General features: G+C 43.7%; 1 protein-coding gene across 1 annotated transcript in view; it reads left to right on the top strand.

The window, feature by feature from the left end:
* Window positions 1-24,535, top strand: part of SSRP1 (structure specific recognition protein 1) — a gene marked incomplete in the record, with an annotated part of 1,053,281 nt that overhangs the window by 507,916 nt on the left and 520,830 nt on the right.

Here is a 24,535-nt window from a genome sequence, read left to right as displayed (position 1 = left end):
ACCCATACCTAGTTCCATGGTTTATAGCTATGTACTTACCCATAGGATAGTGATTAGTTCTGGTTGAGGTAATGATCTTTTCTAGGGAATACCATTGAGTATTTATAGATGCAGTGTTATCATAAGGGCATTTAGGTGAGGCATCTGTCCATAAGTAGTAAAAGGGACAGTTCTGTGGTAAAGTTCCTCATTCCCATCCTTAGTAGTAAAAAGGGCGGTTCTATGGTAAAGTTCCTTATTCCCATCCATAGATCCAGGTTTCACCTAAGTAGAGACAGGGGTGAACTTTGTTTTACTGTCTTCAGTTTGGCGTTGGTGTATGTTCAGGTATGCTTTAAAAAAATGCTGTGACAGTCAGTCTTGTCCCCATATCCCCCACTCTTCTTACTTTGCAAGTCCATCACCCAAGGGGGTGGTTAGATAATTTACTTTATGCCAGAGCAGGATGAAATCGAAACAACTCCTGGTGCAGTATAATTCAGTGTACTTGCAGAGATTAAGCTTTAATTCTGCTGTCCTGTGGTACTTGTAAGCACCCTTCAGGGGAAAGGATTGCACTGCCTGGTTAAGTTTGAATGCTTGCTTATAAGTTCATAGGCTCTTAAAACAGAGGTGACCTTATTGAAGCTCGGGCTTATCACCCAGTACTGGTGGGAGAGTAACGGTGTGTCCACCGTTAAGCAGAATTTTTGTTTGCTTTACCACAAGTTGTATTTATGCGAAAGAAGTTCATGAGAGCTTGGTTGTTCGTAGCACACAGCAAATCAGTAATTACCATTCAGAAGTCTGTCTGACACAGAATAGTGGGACAGGCCCTTTAAATGTACCAGAGTTAAGGGTGCTGAGGCCAGAGATGTTTTTGGTGAAACATGGAGGTCCCTTAGCCAGGTTTTTCAGGTGTGTAGTGAGGTACATGCTGAAGCTTGGATTGTATACAATGATGGACTTAAGGAATGAATAAAGCGCGGCAAACTTCTTTAGAGATGCTACAAAGTATAAGTTGTGCGAGGTAGAAAAGATTTTCTAACTACCAGAGATTCAGTGGCCAAGTGACAGTCTGTGATCAACATAGTACCATGTGACTGACAAATTTAAGTGGAATGTTATATATATATATAGTAAGCAGGAGTGATACCAGACTTACAAAAGGAAACACCCTCAGCCTAGCTAGATTTGATTCCGCCCTTGCCTGTTCTTAATGCTGGAGTTTGCTGTGCTCAAGGCAGCACCTACTAGTTTTTCTGGTGGTTCAGTGCTTAAAAAACTGGGATGGAGATTGCCTAAATGCAATAAAACTTAGACTGTGTGAAGTAAAACTTAAGACTGTGTGAGTACAGCATCACTTTTAGGTACAGTGTTAAACTCATTGTATACTTTGGCAGCCTGTGGTATCTTCTGTATTTCAGATTCATTTACACCACACTGATAACCTGCTTCTTCAATTGAATTGCATTAGAAGAGTTTTTGTCTTTGCATACACTGTGTAACTAGATAATAATCAGCTTTGGTTTAATTACTGTAGTGTGAATCCTTAGCCGTGGGATTTAGCTGGAATGTGAAATGTCTTCCTAATCTGACTTCCAGCTTCCAGAGCTTTTGTTTATATCCAGTATGGATTTCTGCCGTCATGGAATTTTACTTTGAGAGTTTTTAGCCATTTTTTTTCTGATGGGTGGTCACAGTCAAACTAAACTCTTCCTCCATCCCAGACATAGACTTTATACATGGTTTAAAAGAAGAAGCATGTGCCATTCCATTTTTCTTCAAAAGTATTCTCTCATCCTTCCATCTTTTCATTGGGCTTTTCCAGATCATTGTAAGTACCCAGTTTAGGAATGTTATTTTTTAATATTTTCTTTGTATAAAGGAAGTTTCAGTATTTGAATTTACCTTTTTAATTTGGAAGCTGTTAAAGGTCCAAGGACATTTCCTTCAAATGCTAATTACTAAATGTGCATATGGAGGGCAGATTCTGTCAAATATTTAATTTACAGTGCCTTCTTTGTTTAGGCAAAAACACAGCATATTTTTGTGAAGAGTTTGCCTTCCAAAAACAAACTGGCTCTTTAAATTAGAAATCTGAAGGGCTACTTAGATCTGATTAGGTTTAAGACCTTGGTGTAGGTAGCCCGTGCTTGAAGGGTTCTCTATCAGTGGCTGGAAATCCTAGAAAGTTTATGAAGCTTGGAACAACTGTGAAAAATTGGTCATGGTAGACTGTGAGGGTAATTATCTTCGCCTTTGAATATTGCACCCAGTGGTATTTCCTGCTAAGTATGTCTTTTAGTCCAGTGCCCTGTTTCTGCTTGATCCCCTTCCACTCACTCTTTGGAGGCAGGCAGTGTGATTGTTGCTGTTGACCAGTCTTTTGTGTAGGCTGTTGGGATATCTGAACTGGGTGCTAGTCCCCAGGAATCCAATACAGATTGTTCCATAACTTAATCTTGGTTGCTTCCCAAAGTTATATATAATTTTGGGCTTTTTATTTTTGCTGTGTAAGCTCTTCTTATTTGAGAGGAACTAGGCCTTTGCCTTTCAGGTTGGTCTAGTGCTTTGAGTTTAGATGTTGATCTTTAAGATACCAGTCAAAGTGGCCTTTGGATTATAAGAAATTCTAAGAACAATATGTGGTAGCTTGGCAAAGGTTAAACATTCTCCAATTGTCAAACCCTTCATATCGGGGTTCCCCCCCCCCCAAAAAAAAAAACAAGGGATTCGTATCTCTGGATTTGACGTTTGTAAGGGAGGACCCAGCCTTCCTTTCATTTGTACTTGCTCAGCACCCAGTTAACTAGGTGTCTAATTCCTGAGTGCTGGCAGTCTGGGATAGCAGTTGCCTGGAACTTTTGAGTTGCAGTTTCACTTAAATATGAGTAAAGTATTTTTAAATTAAACAAGTGTCTTTTTGCCTTATTTTTTTAATCTGAGTAATTCTTTTGCATATAAGTTGCTTAGTTATGGTACTGAATGCTGAAGATTCAGTACTGCAGATAGACTACATTGTAGTTCTACCAGTGTGTGGCCTGTACTTGTAGACTTGAACAAGACAAGGCAGCCGATACACTAGACTTGCATGCAGCCTTTGTTACTTCTCCAGTGCCATTTCTAGGCAGAGTCCAATTGATGGACATCAGATTTTTGGCCCAATGTGTTACTTTAATTACTTGAAAGTGTGGCTGTCAATGCCAGAAATGTAAACAATACATTTTCTGGTCTTGCTGTCTTGCATTTGGAAAGCATCCATGTGTATTTAGTGAGATTAGGCTTAAATGCAAAGAGATCACTTCCTCTGGACTTGGCGTTTTGTGCTTTCATTCTGCAGACCAAATGGCAACTGTGGTGAAGTATCCATATTTGTCAGGGAATGTATTGAATCCTGTCATATCCCTAAGGACCCACAAACTGAATTCAGTGAATTACAGTTAATTCTTGAGAGGATAATTATCAATTAATAAAATTAATATGTAACATGGTCAAAGATGATTTGTCAGATTCCTCAGTGTTCTGAATGGTCTCCCTGTTAAGAAAGTCCATTAGCTTGAGTGACTGACTATCCTTCCGTAAACCAGGACACATTCTCCTCCAGTGTGGACTGTGTCCCAAAATTTCTAGACTTTATTAAACAAAAACTCCCTTGAACAACTGGTAAACTTATTGGAGGGCACAACATTTTGTACCCGAATTCTACAATTATGGCTGCCTCTTGCACTATTCATCTGGTGTTTCATTCCCCAGTTGTCTAACCACAAACTTGTGTCCTCCTTTAAAATCCCAAAAGTCCCTACTGTAAACCCCACTGCGTTTAAGGACTACAAATATGCCTACCAAAACATGTTCTATAATGAAGTATCAAAATTCACCGTCCTTTCACCGAGAAATTCTACAGCCATTTAGAAAAAATGTGCAGAGTTACCAGTCTGTACCAAAACAAAGTATCATGGTAAATTTAACAACGCACTGCCCTGTTCATCACCATAAATAACTTAAAAGAAGAAAACTCATTAAATGATATAACTAACCTTTGACCATTCTTTTCAAGGAAAACAAAAGTATTTAAAAAAAAAAATAAAAACAATGTCAGTTCCGCTAAGTGTCCACAAACGCAGCTGTTGGCCTCTTAAGCCAAAGTTAATTACAAATTTTTTTAAAGTTATGTTAGAAGCAATACTCTGTATTGCTGAGAGCTTATGCATGTTGACGCCTCCAGTTCTGATCCAGTATACGCTGTCAGCATCCCTGCAAACAGATTTGCTGCCAAGTTCACCCCACAACTTTTCTCTAAATCTCTGGATTAACTGAATCCCTTACTGTCTCATTGACTCCAAAGATCATTTAGTGATGGTACAAAGCAAGACCAAAATACTTCCTGTATGGGACCAGAGAATGTACCTGATTACTTAATTGTGTTGAAACATACCTTTGCAGACCTACTCCTTAAACTGTTTAACCTGGGTTTAGCTTCTGGTTTTGTCCTTCGAGTGGCATCACACTACAGTGGTGATGCCCCTCTATAAGGGTTGTCTTACAAGTGACTCTGGTAATTGCAGACATTTCAGTTTTATAAAGCTCACCCACAAAGCCATGGAATGTTGCAAATGACATTATGAACTACTGTATCAAGAACATAAGTAGACTCCGCTGTCAGAGTTTGGCTTTGTGAGGGGTAGTCTGTCTTGAGTTTGGTAAAGAACTTCAAAAGGCTGGCTGAAACTGTAGATGACAATGTAGTGTACACAGAGCATCTTGACCTGGCCAAGGCCTTCAACACCTTTTCCCATGTTTGCATCATACAGAAGCTAAATGCTTTAAAATATTGACCTGTATGTGGTAAGAGGGATAGCAGATTAACTGAAAGAAAAAAAAGCACACCGTGCGAGTTACAGGAACCTCCTCAGAAAGGATTAAAGTCGCCACCAGAGTCCTTCAGCTCTGTGTGCTGGGACCTGTCCTGTTTGTTCTTTTCATATCTCCTTAGAGAGCAGAGATCTCTGACATTTGCAGACAGCTGCAAACTGAGGGTTAAGTCATACTCCGACAATCAAATCCTCTAGAATGAACGGTCACTAGTGAACTGTTAGTGTACTAAAATGGGCTGGGCTGAAAGTAAATATTAAAAAGTGAAGTTTTTTCACTGCTGGTGGGGACAGCACCTCCCCATCATATAGACATCACACCACTACAGAACAATGTAGTCAAGTTCCTAAGAACCTGGTTGACTGTCTTATGACCTTCGTGCATCAGCTGTCAGGAAATCCCTTTATATAGAATAGCACATTGCCAAAGGAATTTCTTCAAGGTCTAAAAGAGGTAATTCCCTTAAACTTGGCATTGATTAGACCTTGCCCCCATTATGGGTTCATAGGTGGTTACTGGGCTATTGACCAGAAGGTCTTTATAAGCCTAGCCGCATGTACCCAGTGTAATACAAGAGAAACCCAATATAAAGGATCTTGCCTAAACTTGAGATCTTGGTTAGCAATGACTGCCCATATTTAGGAGGGTTGTAGGTGAAATCTCCAGTAGGAATTTATGGTTTCCCATCCAGGCTATGCTTAAACAGGGTCATAGAAGGACTTTGATGTGAATTGGTAGCCTGTTCCAGAGGAGTGGCGACCTCAGATATCTGTCTCTCCAGCAGGTCCTATTTATGTTGCAGGTCAGGTTAAGGTCCCTGGAGTGGATGACCCATGTCCCATTTGACTTGTGAATGTGCAGCATTTTCATTAGGTTTGGATCCGAGATTGCTGTGTAGGCCAGCCACAAGTCTCATCTAAGTAGTTTGTACGCTACTGAGTACAGTGATGGTGACTTCTTCAGTCTGTCAATGTGTGACATGCTGGAGACCCTGAATTTTCTTGATTAGAAATTTCTGAGGTGTTTCAAGTTGCTGCTGGTGCTTGATGAGGTACATACCAAAGAGAGCATTGTACTTAATTATTGGCCTGATGAGGGTCGAGTACAGGGGTGTTATGATCTCTCTTGCTCTTTAGGCAATGCCTTTGCTAATGAGGTGTGCAGCATAAAATGCCTTCCTTACCACAGTAGACACATGGTGGTCAAAGTTTAAGCCACAGTCAACATGCCTTCCCAGAGTTATTTAGGATATTATTTATAATAGTCTGGAGGGATAACGTTTTTACGAAAGGGGAAGATGGTGCATTTTTTAGCAGTGAGTTTGAGTCCTTGGCTTTGGCACCAGTCATTGGTATGTGCAAGTCGCTCCTGAAGTATACTGACATCGTTTGGGGATTCACTGATTGCACCTAATTTGTAGTTGTCGGCAAACTTGGCCACAGCCCCTCTGTTTTGGCCGGAGCTTCTGAGAAATATATTCCAAACAGTAGGGGGCCCAGCACTGACCTCTGTGGAACTGCTCTGGTGACAGGTTTGCTAGCTGAGGTAAAGTCCCAAACTTTGAGTGTGATTTGTCTGTGAGTCTGTTAGCAACCCACCTGACAACATAAAGGTTGATATTCATCTGGGAAAGTTTATCATTGATATGCATCTTACTATGCATTTCTAACCATTAGAAAGACCCCAAAGGTTCCTAAACAAAAAGATCATGGATCTGAAGATGTCCTATTTTCATGTTGCAGTATTCCAACTCTTGGGTTTTCCTCTCTTGCTACCCGAATGTCTGACCAGTATACAAAAGATTGTAATCACTGCTGGGTACGTGGAATGTCTGACGTTGGCTGAGGGAACAGGGGGCATAAAAGTGACACCTGCATGTTTGCCGCCAGTCAAATGTCAGCTGTTCCTGCCATACTGGCCATCTGATCGAAAATTCTAAGTTAAGTACCCCGTTGGGGAGGTTTTGTTTCTTTTGATCACTGCATGTGTGTGTAGGTTCATGTCATCCAGGAAGGGAAAGTGTAGGTGCAGTAGTCTGATCACCCATAAAGATGCCCATGAGCTTTGCCTTTTTTGCTTTGTGCCTACGCACAACCATAAGTCCTCATCCATCTGCCAGACCTTCATTCCAAAAACGCTTCTCAGCCGTCTTCACGCATTGAACATTAATCTTGAGAATCTGTGCCTTAAGCACTTTGCTTTAGGTATGGAGGGGCCGTCTGGTCAGCCCATTGAGCCACCCAAGAAAAAGGCCACGGTTGCTAGCCCTAAACACGTAGCTGTGCCGCCTCCTGCAGATACCCTTCTGTGGTGGTCAGCCTGGAGGATCGATCGGTCACTGCCGATATGGGTACATCTTCGGAAGCCATAGAACCCAGAGCAGAAGGCATATCCTTGGAGGTAAGATATCTGCTTCCGACAGTGAGGAGGAACCTCTGCTTGTACAGGCTGCCCCCAACGGATCTCTCCACTACTTCACAGATTTCTGAATCTAGGCCTACCTTGAATCCGATGCCGGCTAGGCGTTCTCTCAAACGGAAAGAGAAAAGAAAGCTTATTTCTCACACAGTAGGGAGACAGCCTGATTGGCAGGCTTTTTCTCAAAGCCTTCATGGCTCTGAGGCCTACTACACCCTTAGCCTCCCCTGTGGCTACTCCTGTGATGAGCCCTAGACTTCAGGCCTTAGATACTTCCCAAGCTGAAGCTGAGGAATCCTCTGACTCTTCCTCAGAGGATTCCCTGTCTTATGTCTCCCAAATGCCATCTCCTCTTGGCTGTGCCTTCCCTGAAGAAGAATCTGCAGAAACAGATTCCCAGGTGAGGATTTCACCTTTGGGGAGATAAGTTTAGAGATGAGAGAACATTTCCAATGGGATTCCTCTGAAATGACAGAAGTTCAGAAAAGATTCTATGAGCTTCTTCAGATGGACTCCCCTTCCCCTTCAGCTGTTCCCCCAGTAACACTGGCATTTATGGATGTTTTTTATGCAGCATCAATTAATCCAAACTCCCAGCCTCCTGCACCACAAAGGCCTGATAAGATTCTACAAGGTCCCCGAGGGAGCCAAATTCTTGTAAAGTCACCTGCAGTGGATCCACGCACTGTAACTGTCAGCTATTAAGGCATCTAAGCTCCTTCAATCCTCCTCACTTCTCTCCAGACAAAACACAGCAAGGCCATGGAATGCCTTGGAAAAAAGGTCTACACCTCATCCACCTTGTTGTTCAGAGCAATAAATTATCAAACCCACATGTCCAAATATGCTCTAGCCCTTTTAGACAAGCCACTACATTTTTGAGTGAAATTTCTGACTTTCCTGTCAAGACTCTGATATCCACCCTTGTATCTCTGTCCTCTCTGTTCACAAGACACTCCATAAGTGCAGTTTTGATGCACCTGAAGCTTTTTCCAGGTCTTCTGCATCTGCCTGTGTCCTGAGAAGATATTCCTGGCGAAGGTTACAGCCACTACTTGATGACATTGGGGCAAAACTTTTAGATGTGCCTCTCTGACAACTCTGCCCTTTTTGGCACAAAGGTGGCAGAGTTGCTCAAAACTCTGCAACAAAAGGGGAAAGAGTTACAAGACCTCAAATGCTTGTTTTTCTCCTATCCCAAAATTCCACAGAAAATACACCTCAAAATCCTCCTCCACCTTTTTCCAGGGGCAGAAAGACTGCCAGGAAGCAGACAACTCACTCTAGGCCTGCCCAGAAGCCTCAATTTCAAGACTGGGCAGGTAGTCTGTGATACCTGCCATTCCTCAAACAACCTCTCGTCCGTTTCCCTATCCCTAAGGCTCTTTCGCCATCTCCCTGCTTGGAAAAATATCCCCATAGACGGGTGGGTCTTATCCATCATAGAGATGTTATTTTATGACCTGGATCACAACCCCTTCCTTAAGGGGCATTCCTCAAACCCCCCCCCCAAACAGCTTCCATTATTTCAACCTGCTTTTCTTGGTCCCAAGAAAAGACGGATCCTGGAGACCATTTTTTCCCATCTCGGTCTCCTTTTTGCATGTGCCCACCTTTCGAATGCTCACTCTGCAGACCCTCTTCCCTTTGATTTTCCCTCAGGGGTTCTTGGCCCTGCACATCCCCATACAGCCCACCTACAGGAAGTATGTGCGGTTCTCTGTGGCCTCCTCACATTTTCAATTCTATGCCTTGCCTTTCAGATTTTCTACATCACCAAGGGTCTTCACCAAGTTCTTGGCGCCAGTGGTGGCCTTCTGCAGGGCCTAAGGGATTCAGATTTTCCCTTACTTAGACAACTTTCTCATCTAGGCAGAATGCACGCTATCCCTGCAACTCTATCTACAAACCATGGTATCACTCCTGCAAGTGCTGGGTTTCAAGATAAATTACCCCAAGTCCAACTTGACACCCTCAAGGACCATATATTCCTGGGGTGCAGGGTAAGGACAGATGTCATGAGGGTCTTTCTGCCACCCCAAAAGGTGGAAAGCTTAAGACTGTACCTGCTTACTGTCCTTCAGGCCACAGACATGACTGCTAGGTAGATGTTCATAGTGTTTCACTGTTGCAGTCATTACATTTGGGTAATCTGCTGGCAGGTTGCCCTCAGTCTGCCTGCAGCAGACGCCATTACAACAGTCTCTTGCCGCGCAGTGCCCGAAGCAGCAGCAGTTCACAAGTGCCGGTTGGACGACTCATGAAATTTTCGTTTTTGAGTTTCAGAACCGAAGTCTTCAACTTAAAGCTAAGTACCCCGTTGGGGAAACTTTTTCTTCCTCCTTACCGATGTCAGTAAAAGTTAATAATTGTATTACTTGTGGGAAGCAAATACCTCATAAGGATTTTCATTTGTACTGTATTCCTTGCCTAGGCCCTGACCACAACGTACCTTGCTGTCGGTTTTGTAATTTATTTAATCTGCGCACTATCTGTCGTTGGTACATTTTTGCTCCAAAATATTTTGGTTCTCTGTTTAATTATCTAGAAATAATGTCAGTTAGCCATCTGACTACCGGAATACCGAAAAAACGCAAAGAAAAAGACAGGCTGTTGAGGTCCAAAACTGTTGGCGCTTCTCCTAAGCCACTCGCCAGTTCGCCGGTACTCAGTGAGTTGCTTTCGCAGCCCCTGATACCCGCTACTTCTGATTCGCAGGCCTCTACTGAGACCCATTCAGAGTCCGGTATACCGTGAGATATTTCACATATGGAACCCGCGGATGTCTCATCCTTGGATGGATCCGGAGCTGCGGAGCAGGCACCGGCTTTTGAGGGTGTATTCAGGCCTACAGACTTGCATATTAAACAAGACTCCAACTTCAATGCTAAGGCCTAAATCTCAATCTATGTCTAAAAAGCCGCCGCCCAGGCCACATGTTCAGGCCCCTATGCCGAAAAAAACAAATGATCAAAATGGCTAAAGATTTAATTACTCTAATCAGGGGTAGTGAACTCCCCACCCACCACCCACCCCCCACCCCCAAAGAGGCCTAGGATTGAATTTGACTATGAATCTTCTGAACAGGACTCTGTTTCTTCTGACTCTTCTAATGATTTGGATTTGTCCATACCTCCTTATGAGGACTCTGCAGAGGATTCCATTCCCTCTGCTTCTCCATCTGAGGATTTCTCTTTTGGGGAAACTTTGCATACCTTAAGGGAGCATTTCCACTGGGAAAGTCAGGATTTCTCTGAATCCAAAAAGAGGCTTGGGGATTTCCTTCTTCCTCAGCTTAGACCTTTGGCTATACCTCCTGTACTAGCTATTGTGTTTTCAGAATTCAGGATGGCCCCTGATTCCTTGCCTCCAGCCCCTAGCAAACCAGACCGGTACTACAGGGTTCCTGAGTCCAACAAATTCCTCTTCAAAAATCCTGTTGCGGACCCTGAAACCATTTCTCAGGGGCCCAAGGGCATTAAGGCTTCTACTGCTAAAAATCCTACCCCTTCTGATAGAGACACCAAGGCGCTAGATAGATGGGGTAAAAAAGGTTTACACTTCTGCAGCCTTAGCAATCTGGGCTTTAAACAGTCAACTCCATATGCTAAAATATCAACAACATATCATGGGACTGCTTAAACCGAAAATGATGATGATTTCTGACTGTGTGGAGAATAAAGATTTGCAGGATTTATTGCATTCAGCTGAACATACTTTGCAGTGTGGTTTTGATTCCTTAGAGGCCTCTTGTAGGGCTGCTGTTACTGGGTCTGTGCTTAGAAGGCATGCTTGGCTTAAGGTGCAATCTCTGCCTGATCATGTTAAAGCAAAACTTTTGGATGCTCCCTTACAGCTGGACCGTTTATTTGGCAATAAGGCTGAAGAAGTTCTAAAAAAGATGGAAGATTAAGCGAAATCTATGCAAACTGTGAAAGATTTCTTACAAGTGCAACCTCCTAGATTTAGTAGGCATTGGCCTGCTAAGAACTGGTCCTTTCCAGCTCATTCCAGAGCCACTACGGCCAAACCCAGACATTCCAGAACCACCAGGTTTCAGTCCCAAGGGACTTTCAGAACTAAGCAATTGGGTGCTTCCACTTCAAATCTGGAAACAACAAGGCACCTCCCTATGGTAAGCAGTCTCAATGACTTCCCTTTGAAATTACCAAGCACTTACCTCTTAGCCGCCCCTTTGGGGGGAAAACTGGCTCTTCATTCAAGAAACTGGCAACTTGTAACCCAGGACAAATGGGTTTTAAATGTAATGTCCCAGGGATACAGATTTCATATCCACACGCTGCCAATTCCAAACGGGTGGCCAGACCTGCCCCCAAATCAGTGGGCAGAGGCTCAGAAACAAGTACTTTCCCTCCTAAACATGGGGGCTATTCAGCTAGTACCAGAAGAGGAAAAGGGACAAGGTTTCTATTCCAGACTTTTCCTGGTACCCAGAAAAGCAAATCATGACATCCAATTCTGGACCTGTCTACTCTAAACACCTTTCTGGACATTCCAAAATTCAAGATGCTGACTCTTCACCAGTCCTATGCTAGGCAAGGATGCCTAGTTGGCAACTCTCGACTTAAGAGGCTTACCTGCATATCCCAATCAGGGAATCTTGGCAGAAGATTCCTACGCTTCAAAGCAGGCTGCATACATTATCAGTTCTCTGCACTGCCCTTTGGCTTGTCTACTGCACCCAGAGTATTCACAAAGCGCTTGGCTCCAGTAATTGCATTTTGCAGGCAAAGAAATATTCAGATATATCCATACCTGGACAATCGTCTAATTCAGGCAGAAAACCAGGCAATTCTTCTAAATCATCTGGCATTTGTAAAAAGACTTCTAACCTGTCTAGGGTACACCATAAACAAAAAGAAATCTCAAATGGTACCCTCTCAAAAAATTACATTCCTGGGTGCAAACTTGAATAACAACTGCCCAGATGGCTTTCCTTATGCCAGAAAAGAAAATTCATTTGGTGACTGACTTCAAACAGGCGGCCACAAAATCCCTGCTATCTGCAAGGCAAATACTGCAAGCCTTGGGGTTCATGGCCTCATGCATTCTTCTAATTCCATATGCAAGACTGCATATGAGGTAACTTCAGTGGTACTTAAAAAGTTTATGGAGTCATCATTGTCACGGCCTGGAAACAATGATTACTATCATACCTTGCCTGCGCCTAGAGTTCCTATAGTGGGCAGAGGCCTGCCACCAAAACAAGGGACTGCCATGCACACCACCCCCCTGCCGCCAAACCCTAACTACAGACGCATCAGACTATGCATGGGGGAGGGCTCATCTGGCAAGGGAAGTGCATTCAGGGCAAATGGAGCCCAAATCAAATGCACCTTCATATCAATCAAAAAGAAATGTTAGCTGTACAGAATGCACTGGCTGCCTTCAAGGAATACCTTCATCCAGGACAATTACTGATAAAGATGGACAACACCACGGTTATGTGGTACATAAACAAGCAGTGGGGTACACATTCCTACCCCCTCTGCAGACTAGCCATGGCATTGTGGAACACGGCTTTGAGCTACCAAGTAAAACTACAAGCTCAATTCCTGCCAGGAAATCAGAATGTTCTGGCAGACGAACTAAGCAGAAATCTCATGGACCCTCACGAATGGAAACTGGAACCATGTATTTTCAACATGTTGACACGCAAATGGGGGAGCAAAAACATAGATCTTTTTGCCTCACCCCAGAACTACCAATTGGACAAATTTTGCACAAGAACTCCTCACAAACAAGCCTGGAAAGTGGATGCTGTGTCCTTCAGCTGGAAAAACCTGTCAGTCTATGCCATTTCCCCTCTGCCTTTGCTCTCCAAAGTTCTACTAAAAGTCAAACAGGACAAGCCAAAAATGATTTTGATTGCTCCAGATTGGCCTTGCCAACACTGGTACCCACTCCTGTGCAGTGTGTCATCTGCCTCAGACACCTTCCTTACTGTCTCAGCAGAAGATCCAAATTCTAACATAGATCCATCTCAGGTGTACCCCATTTGTGGACTGCTTGCCTCCCCCCATGAACAGACAACTTCCATCCTTTTGCATCAGGCTGCCCAGTCCTCTGGCAAGGGCAACGGACATCTTCTTAATCTCCTGAAGGGGATGTTTCTGTATGCATTTCCTCCCTTCCCACTTCTCCAGAAAGTCCTACTGAAAATCCAGCAGGACAAACCAAAAATCTTGTTAGTGACTCCCTTTTGGCCAAACACTGGTTCCCACTCCTGCATTTAGCCAGGGCAATCACCACAAGTTACCTCAGAGGGGACCTTCTCACACAGGAAAAGGGGTCCCTAATCCAGTCACACCTACAATCTCTGAACCTTACCCTGTGGGTGATAGAATTCTGATCCCTTACAAGACCCACCTCTACAATGCGGACATGCTGACAGTCCTGCAGGAGGCCAGGAAACCTAATACTAGGAGATTTTGTATGTTTAAATTGAAAAGATTCTCCATATGGTGTCTACATAGACAGTTGGACCCTTTCCAGGGTGATATCCCTTTGGTACTGTCATACCTGTGTTAACTCTTACAGACAGGGTTGGCGTACTCCTCTGTTCAAGCCCACCTTGCTGCTATTTCAGCTTGCCCGCCTATGGATCCTCCATTGGCCTCTCGATTGACTTCATAGTTTTTCCTAAAAAGAATGCTGCATCTCAGTCACCCCAGGAAAACCCATCCCACTACACTGGGACCTGAATTATGTCTTGGAGAAGCTCACAGCGGCCCATCTGAACCAGCTTCTAAGCCCTCCCTTAAACACTGCACTTGGAAAAGCATTCCTAGTAGCCTTGATATCAGCTAGGAGAGTGGCAGAGTTACAGGCCCTCATGGCCATCCCTCCTTTCCTTATTTTCCACAAAGACAGGGTAACTCTTAAGATCAACCCTTTCTTTATGCCCAAGGCGGTCAATGAACTATCCTTAAGCCATGCTATTCACCTTCCCACCTTTTTCGCCCATCCTCCGAGTGACAGTGGGAGTCTTACATTCCCTTGATGTGCATAGACAGTTTAGGTTTTACTTGGACAAGACCAGATCTATCAAAATCAGACCAATTGTTTGTAGTCTTTCACCCCAGGGCCCTAGGGAAAGCAGTGACAAAGCAGACCATTTCAGCCTGGATTTCGAGAGCAATTTCCTTTTGCTATGCATACCATGGGAAATCTTGAGTCAAAAATTAAACTCTGCTATGGCTTCATCTGGAGCTTTCTTTAAAGGTTTGGACACTGCCACCATTTTTGTGGCAGCTACATGGACCTCTGGCCACACCTTTACCAAGTATTACAAATTGGACCACATTTTCAAATCCTGGGCTAGATTTGCCAGGGCAGTCCTCCATGGATTTATAAAAAAATGGTTCAAAGCTACCACCCTTTTCTTTTCAGTGATCTTTGGCACTCTCCCAACAAGCTGGAATACTCCAACATGACAATAGAAGAACATGAGTAGTTGTGTAAAATCTTACCATAATCATAGATGCCCTTCTCTTCCATGTTGCAGTATTCCTTCCCTTCTTCCCTTCTTCCCTTAAACTGTACCTTCTTGGATGGCAGTGGACTTGTACAGTTTTCCTGGGACTGGGGTCTGACTGGGAAGCTCAGTTCTGAGGTCTGGCATGTGCAGACATCACTTTTATGGCCCCAGTTCTCTCAGCCAATGTCAGATGTCCCACTTAGCAGCGACTACAAGCTTGTTTATACTGGCGGGACGTTTTGGTAGCAAGAGAGGAAAACCCAACAGATGGAATACTGAAACATGGAAGAGGAGGACATCAATGGTTATGGTAAGATTTTATACAACTATTCTTTCCTCAGCTGTTGAAAGCCTGGAAGTTGCATTTCTTTATTCGGTGTGTCATACACTTCTGAGTGGAGATATCTGCCTTGCAGTGCAGTTAGAGATATGACTGAACTTCCGGGATCTCAGCAAGTCTTCTGGCTTTGCCAGTGTGGGAACCAGGGATGTAAATCTTCACTAACAAATTAATAAAAGTTTATTCTACACCTATAGAATAAACCTTCCCTGTGTGTTGAGCAGTGCAACTCAATACCTTCCTTTAAACTTAACATTGATGCCTAGGCAGGTATTCACAAGTTTACTCTGAGACTGACTGGTATGATGCTCCTGGAGAAAAGGAGATGCTGTTTGGGGAGGGTACTGGCAAGGAGTAAATGTTTATAAGACTTGATGGTTTGGCATGTCTGAGTCTGTGGCTTTGTAAACAGAGCATAGCACAGTCATTGCTTTAGGAGTGTGTGAACTATGCTTACCAGATTTTTGTTGTGCTTGGGCTGTGAGAAGACAAGAACACCATTTTTTGGTGCTTGTCCTTTTGAGGATGTTTTCTTTATGGTATTTTTTTTTAAAGCAAGAAACATCTTTATTAAATGATCTTATATGACGTAGGCAACCATACATTTATGTAAATGAAAACAAACCATATTGACATAATTTTAGTTGCAAGTGTTATAAATCACAAACCATATTGACATAATTTTAGTTGCAAACATTATGCATCATTTATCTCTCCAGCCATTGTCAGTCAAACATTACATAGCCCATTCAAATCCTGCCTTCTTTTAAACCTTGTTCCTCCTCTGCATGTGTTCCCACAATTCTCACTTACTTTTCTATGTAATTTGCTCCCACCCTTTTCTACAGATCTCAGATGTTCATAGTGTTAAACTGCTGCAGTCATTACACTTGGGTTATCCTGTCGTCAGGCGGTTCCCCAGTCGGCCTGAGTTTCAAAGTCTTGGTCTGGCGTCGGTTGCGGTCGCCTCCTCCCTGACGTCAGTGTGACAGGGGTATATAAGATGCAGCCGATGCCATTTTCTCCAGTCTTTCTTGCCGTGCGGTGCCCGAAGCAAAAGCAGTTCGCAAGTGCCGGTCGGCCGACTACTGAGATTTTCTTTCCGAATCCAGAACTAAAGTCTTCTACAAAGCTAAGTACCCTGTTGGGGAAACTTTTTCTTGTCTCAGACCGATGTCAGTAAAAGTTAATAACTGTATTTTTTGTGGGAAGCAAATACCTCATAAGGATTTCCATTCTTAGTTTATCCCATGCCTAGGCCCAGACCACGACGTCACTGGTTGTTGGTTTTGTGCTAGGTTTAACAAGCGCACTATTAAACGTCTATTTGATTTTGCCCGTTATTATTTTGGCAGAAAATTTAATTACACCATGACATCGGAACTTCTGACGACTGGAATTCATAAAAAGCACAAAGACAAGGACAGGCATCCGAGGCCCAAAACTGACTAAGCCCCTTCTAGGCCAGTCGCCGGTTCTTCGGTTTTCAGCGAGGCACCTTCGCAGCCCCTGACAACCACTTCTGCAGAATCACAGGCCGCCTCCAACTCCCACGTGGAGATGGCTGGGCCTTCGGATGTACAAGTTTTTCAGCCTACCGAAACGGACCCTGCAGAAGGATCTGGAGTAGCTGAGTAACCCGCAGCTTCAGAGGGTGTCTTCAGACCTACTCAAGTTAAGCATTAAACCCTCTTCTATGTCTAAGCCTCCTTTAAAAGCAAACAAACAAATACAGCATTCACCAGGATAGGCCTCCATGCCTAAGAAACAAATGCTCAAAATGGCCGAAGACCTAATCACACTGATCAGGGGGTCCCATCCCCCACCTGATAAAAGGCCCAGACAGGATGCAGACTATGACTCATCCAACCAGGTGTCCATTTCCTCAGATTCATCCTCAGTCCTAGGATATTTTTTACCCCCTTATGAGGATTCTGATGCTGAGGAATCAATTCCATCAGCCTCTCCGCCTGAGGATTACTCCTTTGGGGGAAACCTTACATACCATGAGATAGCATTTCCATTGGGAAGGCCCGGATTACTCAGAATCCAAGAAAAGGCTCAGAGGCTTCTGTTACCTCAACACAGACACCTTGCTATTCCGCCAGTGTTAGATATTGTGGATGATGTGTATACTGAATCCAGCTTAAATCCTGATTTCTTACCTCCAGCTCCAGTTAAACCTGACAGATGTTAGAGTCCCTGACTCACAAATTTCTGTATAAAAGCCCTGTTGCTGACCCTGAAACTATTTCTCAGGGACCCAAAGGGGTTAAGGCCTCATCAGCAAAGAATCCAGTCCCCTCTGACAGATTCCAGAGCATTAGACAGATGGGGAAAGAAAGTATATATGTCTGCAGCTTTAACAATGAGAGCCTTAAATTGCCAGTTTCACATGCTAAAATATCAGCAATTTTTGATGTCTCGGTTGAAACAAAAAATGCTTCCAGATTCAGATCCTCCTAATTTTAAAGAAATGCAGGATTTATTGCATGCTGCTGAACAAGTGGGAAAACATACTTTGCAATGTAGTTTTGATTCTTTAGAGACCTCCTGTAGGGCAGCAGTTACAGGCTCTGTCATTAGAAGACATGCTTGGTTAAAAGAACATACGTTACCAGATCATGTTAAAGCAAAATTACTGGATGCACCTTTGCAGCAGGATGTGTTATTTGGAGTTAAGGCAGAAGAGGTATTAAAGAAAAGAGGATAAGGCAAAATCTATGCAAACAGTGAAGGATTTCTTACAGGTTCAGCCTCCTCGATTTAGCAGAAACTGGCCAACAAAGAATTGGTCCTTTCCAGTTAGACAGACCTCAAAGGGGCAGATACAGACGTCCAAGAGGTAGAGGTCAACCACAAGGTCCTTACAGGCCTCGACAATGGGGTGCTTCAGGCCAGAAAGTAGGGGAAGACAGGCACCAATCGTATAAAAAGCAGCCCCAATGACTTCCCACTACAGCTGCCAAACAGCTCTCTTGGCATCCCCCTTGGGAGGAAAATGCCAATCACAAATGGCATATGATCACCAAAGACAAATGGGTTCTCAATATTGTATATCAAGGTTACAGGTTCCACTTTCACACTCTTCCAAGGTTAAAAGGAATGCCAAATCTGCCACCAAATCAATGGGCAGAGGCTCAAAAACAAATTTACAGCACTCATGAACATGGGAGCTATTCAAAAGGTACCACAGGGACAAGGATTTTAAGACCAAGCCTGGAGGTCCATTCTGGATCTTTCTTCTCTAAACACTTACCTGGATGTTCCGAAGTTCAAAATGTTGACATTACAGCAGCTTCTTCCCATGCTGGGCAAGCAAGCTTGGCTCGTGACCTTGGACCTCAAGGAGGCATACCTGCATGTTCCTATCAGACAAAACTGCAGAAGATACCTCATATTCATAGCTGGTTCAATGCACTATAAATTCTCTGCACTGCCCTTTGGCTTATCTACTGCGCCCAGGGTCTTCACAAAGTGCCTGGCACCAGTAATTGCATTTTGCAGACAAAGGAATCCAAATTTACCTGTACCTGGACGACTGCCCGATTTCAAGCAGAGAGCAAGGACATTCTTCTAAAGCATCTGGCGTTTGTAAAAAAGTTAAGTTGCCTGGGGTACACAGTAAACTAAAATAAATCAAAACTAGTTCCCTCACAAGAGATGGATGTTCCTGAGTACCAGCTTGAACACAACGGCCCAGATGGCTTATCTCACGCCAGACAAGCCAGGACAACTGACTCAATACTTTCTGTTGATGGCAACAAAGACCCAACTCCCTGCAAGAAAAATTCTGCAGGCCTTGGGCTACATGGCATCTTACATACTACTAATTCCATATGCCAGACTGCATATGAGGAAACTACAATGGTACCTAAAGAGTGTATGGTCTCAACACTGTCAAAGTTTGTAAACCGTTATACCACTAATTCCTTGCCTTCAAAAGGAGTTTCGATGGTGGGCTCAAGCTTGTCACCTCAACAAGGGACAGCCTTTTACTCAACCCACAGCCCGGCAAACACTGACAACAGATGCATTGCATTACGCCTGGGGAGCACACATGGCAGGAAAATGTATTCCGGGCAAGTGGCCCTCAGAACAAAGGCATCTTCACATCAATCAGAAAGATGCTAGCTGTACAAAATGCCCTTATAGCTTTTAAGGACCTGCTGCATCCAGGGCAACTACTATTAGACAGACAGCACCACAGTTGTGGTACATAAACAAGCAAGGGGGCACTTGCTCCTACCCCCTCTGCAGACAAGCCATGACCTTGTGGAACACAGCTATAAACTATCAAGTTCATCTGCAAGCACAATTCCTGCCAGGAGAGAAACACACTGGCAGACGACAAGCAGAAACATCATGGATCCCCACGAATGGGAATTGAATCCACAAATATTCAGAATGATAACACAGAAATGGTGGAGCCCGAGCATAGATCTGTTTGCATACCCAATGAACTGCCAGCTACAGAAATTCTGCACAAGGAGTTACCATCCACAAGCATGGAAAGTGGATGCCCCCTCATTCAGCTGGAAAAACCTACAAGTATACGCTTTCCCACCACTTCCTCTTCTTCCAAAGGTACTCATAAAAGCCAGGCAAGAAGAGCCAAAGATGATCCTGATTGCACCAGACTGGCCACGCCAGCACTGGTACCCAATCTTAAAAAACTTAGCACAAGAACCACCCTGGATTTTGCCTCAAATCCCACATCATCTGTAATTTAGAAGGAATGGTTGGTTAAGATTTCAGCCTTTGACCCCCCCCCCCCCCCCCAAAAAGGAAAAAAACAATAACTTGATTTTTGGAGTTTCCGATATTGTACAAGAAGAGGACGACAAAACTATGGGGGTCTCTGAAGCAGTTGATTTGGTCACCTATTCCATGGAGTAGAAGTTGGCTAATGAAGCTGTGGCCCTTGACCAGTACAGACCAAGTCAGGTGGACAAGTGTCATTTAAATAACAGACCTGTAGATGTATACAATGTGGTGAGAGGAAAGGAAGCCAGTATTGACTATACTTGCACCCCTTTTGCACTATTCATTCTCTTCCCATCTTTTGAGGGTGAGCTTGCACACTTAGTTAAACTTGTAGCTTGACTGTGACAGGAGGGTAAAGGAAATTGTTTTAGAAGGTTGCAGGTTAAAACTCTGGGCAAGGCCATCCCTTCTTTGGAATGCCTTCCAATTCACAGGGCCGGACCCATCTGACATGCTTTGTGCTAGACTAGCTTATGTAATAACCTCAATACTTGCAGAAGTAAGCTGTGATTCAAACAGATAAAGTAAAAAAAAAAACTTTCCATTTACACCTTTGCCAGGGGTTTTGCCCTCCCCCTATTAATTGTATATACTGATCCCAAGACTGCTGTACTTCCAAAGAGGTGAAATACTAAGATACACCCAACAGACACTTGCAATTTCAGTTGTGCTTTTCCAGAGTTTGCCTCCCCCCCCCCCCAAAAAAAAAAACATGCACTTCAAATTTCAGTTATTTTCCATAGATCACTGTTATAGTCACTGAACTTTCAGTAGACACTCACTTATTTTCAGTGAGGCAGTGGAGAGCTCCTCTGGAGGAACGGGGAAGGTCTTTTATTCCAGGCTGTTCCTAGTCACAGTGAAAGACTACTTAGACTACTTGTGGAACCCTGCCCTTGCTCTATCAAGACTAAAAGTGACCAAGGTCAAGATGCTAATCCTTCAGTCTGTTGCCTTTTCTGATCCCAATGGCATATTTGGTTACATTGAACCTGATGGATGCATATCTGTACAGCCCTATCTGCAAGGCTCATAGATAGTATCTAAGGTTCATGGTGGGGCTAGACCCCGTAGCATTTTGCAAATGCCATAGGGGTAGAGAAAACTTAACATTTGTGTTTGCATATTTGAGGATTTGTTCCCGTCTGCCCTTGCCTGGAACATTTTAGTTCAGTTACTATTAGAGGGCATTCAGAGGCCAACAGCGCTCACTGAGCAATGTTTGGCCCATCTTGATGTCTCTCTTAACCTAACAGAATCAAGCCTGATTTTCCAGAGAGGTCTTAGTTTCCTGCAACCTGTTGCATACAGACAACAGATAGCTGTGTAATCAAGGACCAAACACACCAGTTGAACTTTAGTTTTGTAGACAAGGATACAAACAAGAACACACCGTGGCAAAATGTGGCTGCAGAGCATCCCAGGGACAAAATAGAAACCGACTTGGCTGTTCTTTGAACTGAAGAAGTATCCAAATGCACCAAATATAATTGCATTCATTAGATTAAATTTATCTAAATAGCCATTCCAAAAGGGATTTTTCACAGTTTCACGGGTGTTTGACTCAGGGTAGCAGAAGAATCACCATGGCTTCCTTTACTATACAGCCCTAATAGACTCTGACTTTATGTATTCTAATGTCCACTTTCAGTCTGCTCTTGCAGTGCTCAGACACCTCAGAGCCAAAAATTGCTTATAAAGAGCAAGAACTTGGACCACATTTTTTAACAGAGGGCTCTAGAGAAACATCAGTCTGAGATTTTGGCTCGAATATTGGTGAATGCTCCCCTCAGCAGTACATCTTGCTTGTCAAAACACACAATATCAAATCTTGGGCTAATGAGCTAGAGAAGCACAGCAGAAATAACTTATAAGTGATTGGCATACCTGTGGTAAAGGGAGGAAGTTGCTCAGTGTTCTTTATCTGGGTAGATCCAGGTGCTGAACTTAAGCTCAGTAATCAGCTGATAATAGGGAGTGCATACAGGGGTGTGACAAATAATGATCTGTCCAGTATTCCACAGCACTTCATAATTTCAGTTAATTTGATTCTAATGGTATAGAGCAGGTTCTCCATGAATGCAGGGATAAGTAGGAGTAAGTCACCAACTGTGTCATGAGCTCCGTGCTGAGTTTCCACAGATTGCAGCTATGCCTTGTTTAAGAAAATGGAAACAGCATTATTGTGCATAAAGAGATTTCTTGAGATAGGCAACACATGACAATTCTGTGCTGTTGTAACAATAGTAATTATGCCTGTCCGTTTGCCACATTTGATGTTCCCAAGGAAGCAAATGCCTTTATTGATGATGCATGATGATGATCTTCGTGTTTCACTGTTGCAGTCATTAGATTTGGGTATTCTGCTGGCAGGTTGCCCTCAGTCAGCCTGATTAACAAAGTCTTGGGTCCTGCGTCTGTTGCTGTCCCTTCTTCCATAACGTCAGGTCATCAGGGGTATAAAACATGCAGCAGACGCCATTACATCAGTCTTTCTTGCCGCGCGGTGCCCGAAGCAGAAGCAGTTCGCAAGTGCTGGTCGGTCGACTCCTGAAATTTTCGTTTTCAAGTTTCAGAACCAAAGTCTTCAACTAAAAAGCTAAGTACCCAGTTAGGGAAACTTTTTCTTGCTCCTTACCGATGTCGGTAAAAGTTAATAATTGCATTACTTGTGGGAAGCAAATAACTCATAAGGATTTTCATCTGTACTGCATTCCTTGCCTAGGCCCTGACTACGACGAACCTTGCTGTCAAGTTTTGTGCTTTATTTAATCAGCGCACTATCCGTCGTCGGTACATTTTTGCCTCTAAATATTTCGGTTCTCGGTTTAATTATCCTGAAATTACGTCAGTTAGCCATCAGACTGCCGGAATTTCGAAAAAACGCAAAGATAAAAACAGAGACAGTCCATTGAGGTCCAAAACTGCCAACAACGCTTATCCTAAGCCAGTCGCCAGTTTGCCGGTACTCAGTGAGGCGCTTTCGCAGCCTCTGATACCTGTACTTCTGACTCGTAGGCCTCTACTGAGACCCATTCGGAGTCCGGTATGCCACGAGATACTTCGGAACCCGCAGATGTCACTAACTTGGGTCCAGAGCCGCTGAGCAGGCACCGGCTTCTGAGGGTGAATTCAGGCCTACAGACTTTCATATCAAACCATCTCCACCTTCAATACTAAGGCCTAAATCTTGATCTATATCGAAAAAATGACGCCCAGGCCACATGTTCACGCCCCTATGCCTAAAAAAAGATCAAAATGGCTGAAGATCTAATTACTCTAATCAGGGGTAGTCAACCCCCCCCCCCCTCCTTCTAAGAGGCCTAGGTCTGAGCTGGACTGTGAATCTTCTGATCAGGATTCTGTTTCTTCTGACACTTCTAATGACCTGGATTTGTCCATACCTACTTATGAGTATTCTGATGCAGAGGATTCCATTCCCTCTGCTTCCCCCTTGAGGATTTCTCTTTTGGTGAAACTTTACATACCTTACGAGAGCATTTCCACTGGGGAAAGTCAGGAATTCTCTGATTCAAAAAAGAGGCTTAGGGATTTTCTTTTACCTCAGCATAGGCCTTTGGCTATGCCTACTGTACTAGACATTGTTGTGTTTTCAGAATTCAGTATGGCCCCTGATTCCCTGCCTCCAGCTCCTTGTAAACCAGACAGATACTACAGAGTTCGAGTCCCACAAATTACTTTTCAAAAATCCTGTTGCAGATCCTGAAACCATTTCTCAAGTACCTAAGGGCATTAAGGCTTCTGCTGCTAAAAATCCTTACCCTTTTGATAGAGACTGTAGGGCGCTGGATAGATGGGGTAAAAAGGATGTTCTTCGTGTTTCACTGTTGCAGTCTTAATCATTCCTTTATGCCTAAGGTGGTCACGGACACTTCCCTGAACCAAGCCATACAGTTGCCTGCCTTCTTCCCTAAGCCACAGAACAAAGGGGAAAGAATCCTTCAGTCTTTGGATGTACATAGGCAACTTTTTTACTATCTTGACAGGACTAAAACCTTCAGAAAATCAGAACTGTTTGTTTCCTTTGCCTTGGGCTCTGAAGGAAAGCCAGTCTCTAAGCAAACTGTCTCAAAGTGGATCTCCCACTGCATTTCCTTAGGTTACACCTACCACTGCACAAAGTCCCCTGAATATGTTAGGACCCACTCAGCTAGGGCCAATTCTACTCCCACTGCTTTCCTCGGGGGAGTACCTACCAAAGACATTTTGGAAGCAGCTAACCTGGTCATTGGTGCATATTTTTACCATGTGCTACCACCTGTCCGCCTTCTCCAAGTCCAGAGCAGAATTTGCCACTGCCATCTTGCAGGGCATCCTCTTTCCATTAAGGCACCTTCCACCCTCATCTTAGCTTTTGGAATCATCCCACAAGTCAGGACTGCAGCAGTGAAGCACAAAGGACACAGTACCGTTGTGTACAGTTACCATAAATGTAGATGTTTGAATTTATTCACTGTTGCAGTCTTCTTTCTCTCCCTCGATCCCCCTTATTCTCCATAAAGTAACAGTTTTCTCTGTCACCCTCTTCCAAAGGACCTTCTACAGGGATGCCCTACAGGTCCCCTTCCTGTAACCTGGTTCCTTGCTTAAGATTCATCAATGAGGCTCCTACCTTCTAGGGGCAAGAAAAAACT

The sequence above is a fragment of the Protopterus annectens genome, chromosome 9.part0, assembly GCF_019279795.1.
Source record: "Protopterus annectens isolate FY-2018-M chromosome 9.part0, PAN1.0, whole genome shotgun sequence".
Classification (NCBI taxonomy): Eukaryota; Metazoa; Chordata; order Ceratodontiformes; family Protopteridae; genus Protopterus; species Protopterus annectens.
The sequence above is the reverse complement of the archived record's forward strand: the minus strand, read 5'-3'. Positions and strand labels throughout refer to the sequence as shown.